Raw genomic sequence first — 8,020 nt, forward strand, 5'->3', positions numbered from 1 at the left:
CCAGCCTGCGTGGGATTCCTGGCATATGTGAGGGATGCCAGGCGAATATGTCCCAATTCTCGTGCAGGAAATCTCGTAGTGAGGCGTCCACGATGGGGCTTAACCGTGCACCGATAGTGGCTGTTTTTGTAGGGTCCGTTGGATGGACTTGGATTTTGACTATTTCATCTGCTGGTTTAAGGGAGGTAGACTTAGATCTCTTATCAAGTATCACGTTGTCACTATCCACCATGGAGCGCAGCGCAGTCAGTTCCTCGGCTGCGAGGGCTTCGGATAATGCCTCGAGGGCCAATGCGGCTGTCTTGTTTTCGGCGTGGACTGTTGTGTCTGGATCGCTGGCGAGAGTGATGATTCCATTGGGCCCGGGCATTTTGAGCTTCATGTACCCGTAATGGGGTATGGCTTGGAAGATTGTGAACGCCTCCCACCCTAGAAGGGCGTGGTATCCGCTATTGAACGGGGCCACTTGGAACGTAATCTCTTCGGACTTGTAATTCTCCGGCGTGCCGAACACCACATCTAGTGTGATTTTGCCTGTACAGCGCGCTTCTCGACTGGGGATTATTCCTCTAAAGGTTGTGCTGCTTCGCTCAATGCGGTTCCAGTCTATTTCAACTTTTTGAAGGGTTTCCTCATAGATGAGGTTTAATCCACTGCAGCCGTCCATGAGCACCTTGGTGAGTCGAAAGTCGTCCACAATTGGACTGAGGACCAATGCAGCTGGTGCTCGGGCTGTTCGGAACTTAGGTTCATCACTGGCATTGAAGGTAATAGCCGTGTCACTCCATGGATTTATTTTTGCCACATGGTAGATTTCAGCAAGGCTGCGGAGCGTTCTCTTTCGCCTATTATTTGATGCGAAGGTCTCAAAGACTGATAATATTGTAGTGTTATCTCTGGGATGGTGCTCTGTGGCCTCTGGGATGAGAAGATCCTCGCCACTTTTGGCTACCTGCCGGAGTATCCAACATGCTCTAAGGCTATGTGTTGGTGTGGCGCCTTCTCTATTATGAATTTTGCAGGGTCCGTTGAGCCATCCCTCCAGTACGGTTCCATGCCCTGTAGAGGGTTTTTGCTTTTTGGTAGTTGACCCGTGTGTATTGTGATAATGCACCCTTTTAGTTCGGACTGGGTTTATATTCAGGGCCGGATTATCCCAAAAGTTTGTTTCGGTTTTCCAGGCACTTTCCATCACACAGTACTTTCGTACTATGGGCGCCAAGTCAGCGAAGCATGTTATCTCACGGCCATTTATGGCGTTAAGGATTCCCTTGTCCGTGCAATTATTGTAGAAAAATAGGATTGCGACTTCCTCGCGACAGTCCTTAACCTTGTTCATCGCAAGGACGAATCTGGCCCAATAGTGATGTACTGTTTCCTGGGGCTCTTGCCTGATGTGGGAAAGATCGCTTATGTTTGGGTGGGTGGGTGGAACTGAATCCGAACCCTTACCCGATCTGGGATCCAGGGGCCGAGGAGTTTCCAATTTTGGAAGTTCCGGTTCCGGGGTGGTACCCGATAGTCCTGGCCCGCTGCCTGACTCTAAGTTTAGGGATTGGATGTTGTCCTCCCGTGAATGGGCATCCGGCTCGGAGAGCTCAGGAATCCGGACATAGTTGGTCCTCAATGTAGAGGAAAGGTCACCGCATTGTTCCTCCACCACTGCAATATGATGGGTGACCGGTGGAGATTTAATCTCCCTTTGATTGGGTTTAAGCCCAATCCGATCAAAGTCCGTAGCGACTCCCAAGGCGGTGATGCGATCCAAAAGCTCTTTTAAGGAAGCGAGCTCCATCGGATCCATCTGTTCGGCGAGTGGTGATTTGACGTGGAGGCTGTTTTTGATGACTGGAGAAGTCATCGTCGGCGTGGTGACCGAACAGGCGGTCATGATGAAACCGCCTATCTGGAGAGTTTGGCCGACAGCCAAAGCTCCCCCAACAGTAGTACCGTCTTTAAAGACGAGACAAGACATCCTTCCTTCTGGCGATGGCACAGTGGAACTCTCAATGAAAGCACCAATGTCGGTGTCAAAATCGGCGGATCTCGGGTAGGGGGTCCCGAACTGTGCGTCTAAGGCGGATGGTAACAGGAAGCAGGGGACACAATGTTTTACCCAGGTTCGGGCAATCTTGATGGAGGTAAAACCCAACGTCCTGCTTGATTTATTCTTGATGATATGAGTATTACAAGAGTTGATCTACCACGAGATCGGAGAGGCTAAACCCTAGAAGCTAGCCTATGGTATGATTGTTGTCCTTCTGTCCTACGGACTAAACCCTCCGGTTTATATAGACACCAGAGGGGGCTAGGGTTACACAGAATCGGTTATAAGGAAGGAAATCTACATATCCGTATTGCCAAGCTTGCCTTCCACGCCAAGGAGAGTCCCATCCGGACACGGGACGAAGTCTTCAATCTTGTATCTTCATAGTCCGACAGTCCGGCCAAAGGTTATAGTCCGACTGTCCGGATACCCCCTAATCCAGGACTCCCTCAATGTTCTTGGCAGTGGAGTCCAGTTGAACAAACTTCTTGACATCAGCAGCGGTGACACCTTCACCAGCCTTGGCGACGCTATTCTTGACGACACACCAGAGGTCGACATCAATGGCTTCAAGATGCATGCGCATCTTATTCTTCCACTAGGGATATTCAGGTCCATCGAAGACTGGGCACGCAGCGGAGACTTTGATTATCCCTGCAGTCGACATTGCTAAAACTCCAGGTGGTTAAACCGAATCAAACAGAACAAGGGAGTACCTTGCTCTGATACCAATTGAAAGTGCTAGTGATCGACTAGAGGGGGGGGGTGAATAGGCGATTTTTATGAAAGACTTCAAAACATGGAAGTTTCAAAGATAAACGATAGAAATAAACCTATTAACATGCAGCGGAAGGTAGACTACACTAAGCAAGCCATAGTCAAGTATTCAATGAAGTGAAAGCACAACGACTAATAGCAGCTAGGCAGTATAGATCAGGTAGGAAGATATTATGGAGCCAATCAGAACGAGCAGTCACTCACTGAAGACAAAGGATAATGCAAACATGCAATGACTTCACAAGGACCAACTGTAAATAAAGAGATGGGAAGGATAGAACTAGTGACTCGTTGAAGACAATGATTTGTTGGACCAGTTCCAGTTGCTGTGACAACTGTACGTCAGGTTAGGGAGGCTGAGATTCAACTCAGAAGACCGTGTCTTCACCTTATTCCCCTTGAGCTAAGGACACCCAGTCCTCGCCCAATCACTCTGATAAGTCTTCAAGGTAGATTTCCAAACCTTCACAGACTTCGTTCACCGGCAATCCACAATGACTCTTGGATGCTCAGAATGCGACGCCTAACCGGCTGGAGGATTCACAGTCCTCAAGTGTAATAAGTCTTCAGATCACACAGATAGGAAGACTTAACTGATGCCTAACACTCTTTGGCTCTGGGTGTTTAGGGCTTTGTCCTCGCAAGGAATTCTCTCTCAAAGGCTTCGAGGTGGGTTGCTCTCAAACGACAAAAGCCGTACACTAACTCTGAGCAGCCAACCGTTTATGGTTGTAGGGGGTGGGCTATTTATAGCCACTAGGCAACCCGACCTGATTTGTCCGAAATGACCCTGGGTCAGTAAGGAACTGACACGTGTTCCAACGGTCAGATTTCAAACACACACGGCAACTTTACTTGGGCTACAAGCAAAGCTGACTTATCCAACTCTGAATAAAATTTTCTCTCATAGTCTTCACTCGAAGACATAGGATTTTGGTTAAGCATCACTTCAGTCATTCTGACTGGTTCTCTTGGACCCCACTTAACAGTACGGTGGTTCCAATGAATCAACAAAGAAGAAAAAGAACGACGAAACAACTAAGTCTTCGCGCTCCATAGTCTTCATGCGATATCTTCTCTTGTCATAGTCTTCAATGTGATTGTCTTCACATACCACTTTTGACTTCAATGTCTTCATACATTTTTAGGGGTCATCTCTGGTAGGAAAACCGAATCAATGAGGGACTTCTACCTGTGTTATCCTGCAATTCTCACAAACACATTAGTCCCTCAACCAGGTTTGTCGTCAATACTCCAAAACCAACTAGGGGTGGCACTAGATGCACTTACAACGGGTTCCGCCCATGAACCTATGCATAGGGGTTGGCACACGTTTTCGTCGTGATTCTCCGGTAGAACTTTGGGGCACTCTTTGAGGTCCTTTGGGTTGGTTGAATAGATGAATCTGAGATTGTGTGATGCATATCGTATAGTCATACCCACGGATACTTGAGGTGACATTGGAGTATCTAGGTGACATTAGGGTTTTGGTTGATTTGTATCTTAAGGTGTTATTCTAGTACGAACTCTAGGGCTGTTTGTGACACTTATAGGAATAGCCCAACAGATTGATTGGAAAGAATAACTTTGAGGTGGTTTCGTACCCTACCATAATCTCTTTGTTTGTTCTCCGCTATTAGTGACTTTGGAGTGACTCTTTGTTGTATGTTGAGGGATAGTTATGTGATCCAATTATGTGATCCGCTATTAGTGACTTTGGGCTAGTTACTAAATGTTGTCTTAGAATCTGAAATAATAGAACATAGTAATTTATGTGTACAACTACTTTGGCTGGACATACCATCTGAAACTAAAAGAATTGGGACACCAGAAATATGTTTGAGGGTGGATTTTCATATGTTGCGACATTTCAGATTTTTGGGGATCATGTTTCATACGTGTTTTTTTGAGCCGGCTGTAGAACACCCAAGAGTAGCCACACCTTTTATTTGTGAGTGCTCGGCAAATGTTATTTGTGTGTGTAGCGCACACACGTGTGTGATAGCATGCTGTTGGATCTTTATAATGTCTCTATTTCCATTATATGACCAAAAAAATTAGAAATCAGAAATTAATTTCATGCATGAACGGTCATCAATCAAGCATACATTTTTTTGCCTCCTTTCAGAAGCATGTGTAGCGGTCTAACACATTGCTTTTGTATATTTATGCAGCTATGGATTTGAACATTTATGTGCACTAACTATCTTGGAATATTCACACAGTTGGCGGTGAGTCCTTTGTGAAATACTCCATCCATATAGAAGTCAGTCATGTTTTAAATATGTATTCAATCAAACTTTTGTTGAATCATATGTATAATAGACATGTATCATATGTCCCCAAAAATATTTCTAAAATCTTACAACAGTTGATATAGAGTGTTGACTATATTCATAAGAAACTTTCGCAGGCTAGGCACCATTCGTCAAGGGCTCTTCTAATCGTCGCCATAATGTATATCCCTTTTCGAACATATCTTTCTTCTTTACAATTTTACTATTCATCTCTTGCTAATTTTTCTGGTGATAAGGTTAAGAAGATATTTGATTTGTTTTCTGTACTTGGTTGATCTTCTTCCAAAGAGTTAATAGTGCTCGACACATATGACCAACTTGCTTGGTTCAGAGTGTCACAGCCATATATGGTAGGGCAAGCCTGAGTCTGAACATCCTTTTAACTGGACAGATGCATAACAGGTGCCTGATGATCTCAAGCTAACACATATATAATGGACATAAATACTCATCCAACCACCTTGACACTGAAGCCTTTGTGCACATCAAATATGATTAAAATGCAACCGCCAAGAACTTGCAATCCAATTGATATGCCATAATAGTTGAATAAATTAAAATAAACTGAATACTTGTTTTAGTGAATTTAGCTGCGGTAATTCTTTATATTTATTAAGGGAGGAGATTAGATAACAATACGAAGTGGTCAGGATGACCATAGAGGTAGGATGGATTCTTCCAAAAAGCGAAAAGAAAAATAAACAAATAAGAACATTTGGACATACGGTTATAAGGGTGGCCCCCATGATCTCCATTATCACTTATCTTTAGGATCTTGATAGGTCCATACAATATAACTAGGAAAATTGCCCGTGCGTTGCAACGGGAAAACAAATAGCACACACCCTAAGCATGGCTCTAGATCCGCCCCCTCCCCCCAACTACAAACCGCTTAACCTTCGTCATGTCCTCTCTCTCTATCCCTATGTGTGTAACCTCAATGTAAGTTACTACAATAATATTTTTATTACTATGAACAAAAATATCCCATCGTTCACATAGCTTCAGTTCACGATCAGTTTATTTAAATGCCATATGTGTAAGGGCTTGTTCAGCATCATTGTCATACTCTTGGGCGAAGGCTTTGCATTGTGTACACTCAATTCAGTTAAAGAAGGCCCTTCATCTGTGGAATATCTGGGTTTTTTATGCTAATACTTCTATCCATATGACCATCTGGCCATGCAAATTGAACAAATCAATTTTCAATATAGCATATTGCAGGAATCTGAACAAATATAGAGGCATATATTTGATTGTGACAAATAAACTTATAAAATAAAGTCTTTAAGGATAAACGTTTTTCAACTTCCAATGTTTTTGTAATTATCAAGCATGTCTCAAAGAGCGACATAGCTTGGGAAACCATGCTAAGGATTGTCTTATTTTGGTTTACAACCTAGGTCGACATCAATGGTAATTGAACAATGCAAGGTGAGAGAAAACATATGTGTGAAGGTGATAGACTGGCTGGACCTTCTCCAAGTGTATCTTCCATCCTATGCAAGGTCATAGTCAGTAAGTAGCATATTGCAAGGTTTAGATACATGGTTAGAAAATATTCTAAAGCGAGAAAAACAAAATTGACCCTGGAGGGAGAAAACAGTGACTCTGCCTTAGGTTTCAAACCCCCTGGTAACAGTGGAATTCGTGTTTCGTAGTAAGAATAACCTAGTGGAATTCCTATATGAAAAAGAAAGGAAACATGGTATCAAGACAATCAAATATACTGAGGTATCATACCATAAGTCTTTGCTGCCATTCTTCTTCACGTAATTGAGGGAACTACACAGCGCATCATGTACTTCATAGCACGCTTTACATTCAGAGTCATTACTAACCGAGCAATGTCCTACAAAAACATTGGAAGTAGAACCACCAGCACCCAGCAAAGAAAATTTGTCTGCGGCGGACGATTGGACAAAATAGATGCCACAGGCTACCGATCTACACAAATGGGCATTACCAAGTAAGTTCATGTTCAGGCCCTTCCCTGTGTGACATTTGACATTCAAAATCATGATCAATTCAGTTCCTCTATTAAACTAGGATCATGAGTGACACTGGATTCTGCCCAATATCCCTAAGCATCAGAACAAAGAATGAAGCATTCCGAGCTTTCAACAATTGCCACGGATGTGTGTGTGGCATCGGGAGAATTTTTTTTTTGACGTGTATTCATATTTAAGCAAATATGTACAAGCTTTAGTAGTAGACAAACAATCAGCCAGATTGGACATCCATAACTTTCGTTGTAATTATCAAGTGGTGCAAACAATCGATGCAAAATTAATTCCGTCAATAATATGATGAATAATTGAACACATAATTTGGAAAAAGAAGAAGATAGGCACATGTCAAGTAACTAATTCAGGTTAATCATGGTATTTGACGAATTCTAGCATGATTTAAGTTTGCATTGTCGAGTGTCGCTTAGCAGGAAATTCTTGGATTTTTATATGTTAGTACCTATAATTGTACGGGGGCCTTCGTGACATCTCCAATCCTGAAGACATCTCAGTTTAGGGATAATGGTGACATCTTCCGGCCTTGACCTGTCTGCAAATAATCCTTAACAGCTATAAGTTAGTTTCACTACATACCCATAAGCTTTTCAACATGCAGACAACAATGGTACGGTTACATAGTAAAACTCAACCAGATCACCTTATGTGCATGCTGAATTTCTACTATACGGCTAGCTTGGTTGAGACAAAACAATGCAAAACTAATCTATATTCATTAATTAAAACAAAAAATACCAGGTGAAGGTATCCTAATTAAAGAAACAAAAGTAAGTCCCCATAAAAGAAATAAGAAAGAACCATCTCCAGGAAGGAGAGATTAGACCTATACCAAAGCATTCATTAGCTAAACCAAAAGAAAATTTATCTCAGGA

Source organism: Triticum dicoccoides, chromosome 6A (genome assembly GCF_002162155.2).
Source record: "Triticum dicoccoides isolate Atlit2015 ecotype Zavitan chromosome 6A, WEW_v2.0, whole genome shotgun sequence".
In the NCBI taxonomy this organism is placed as follows: Eukaryota; Viridiplantae; Streptophyta; class Magnoliopsida; order Poales; family Poaceae; genus Triticum; species Triticum dicoccoides.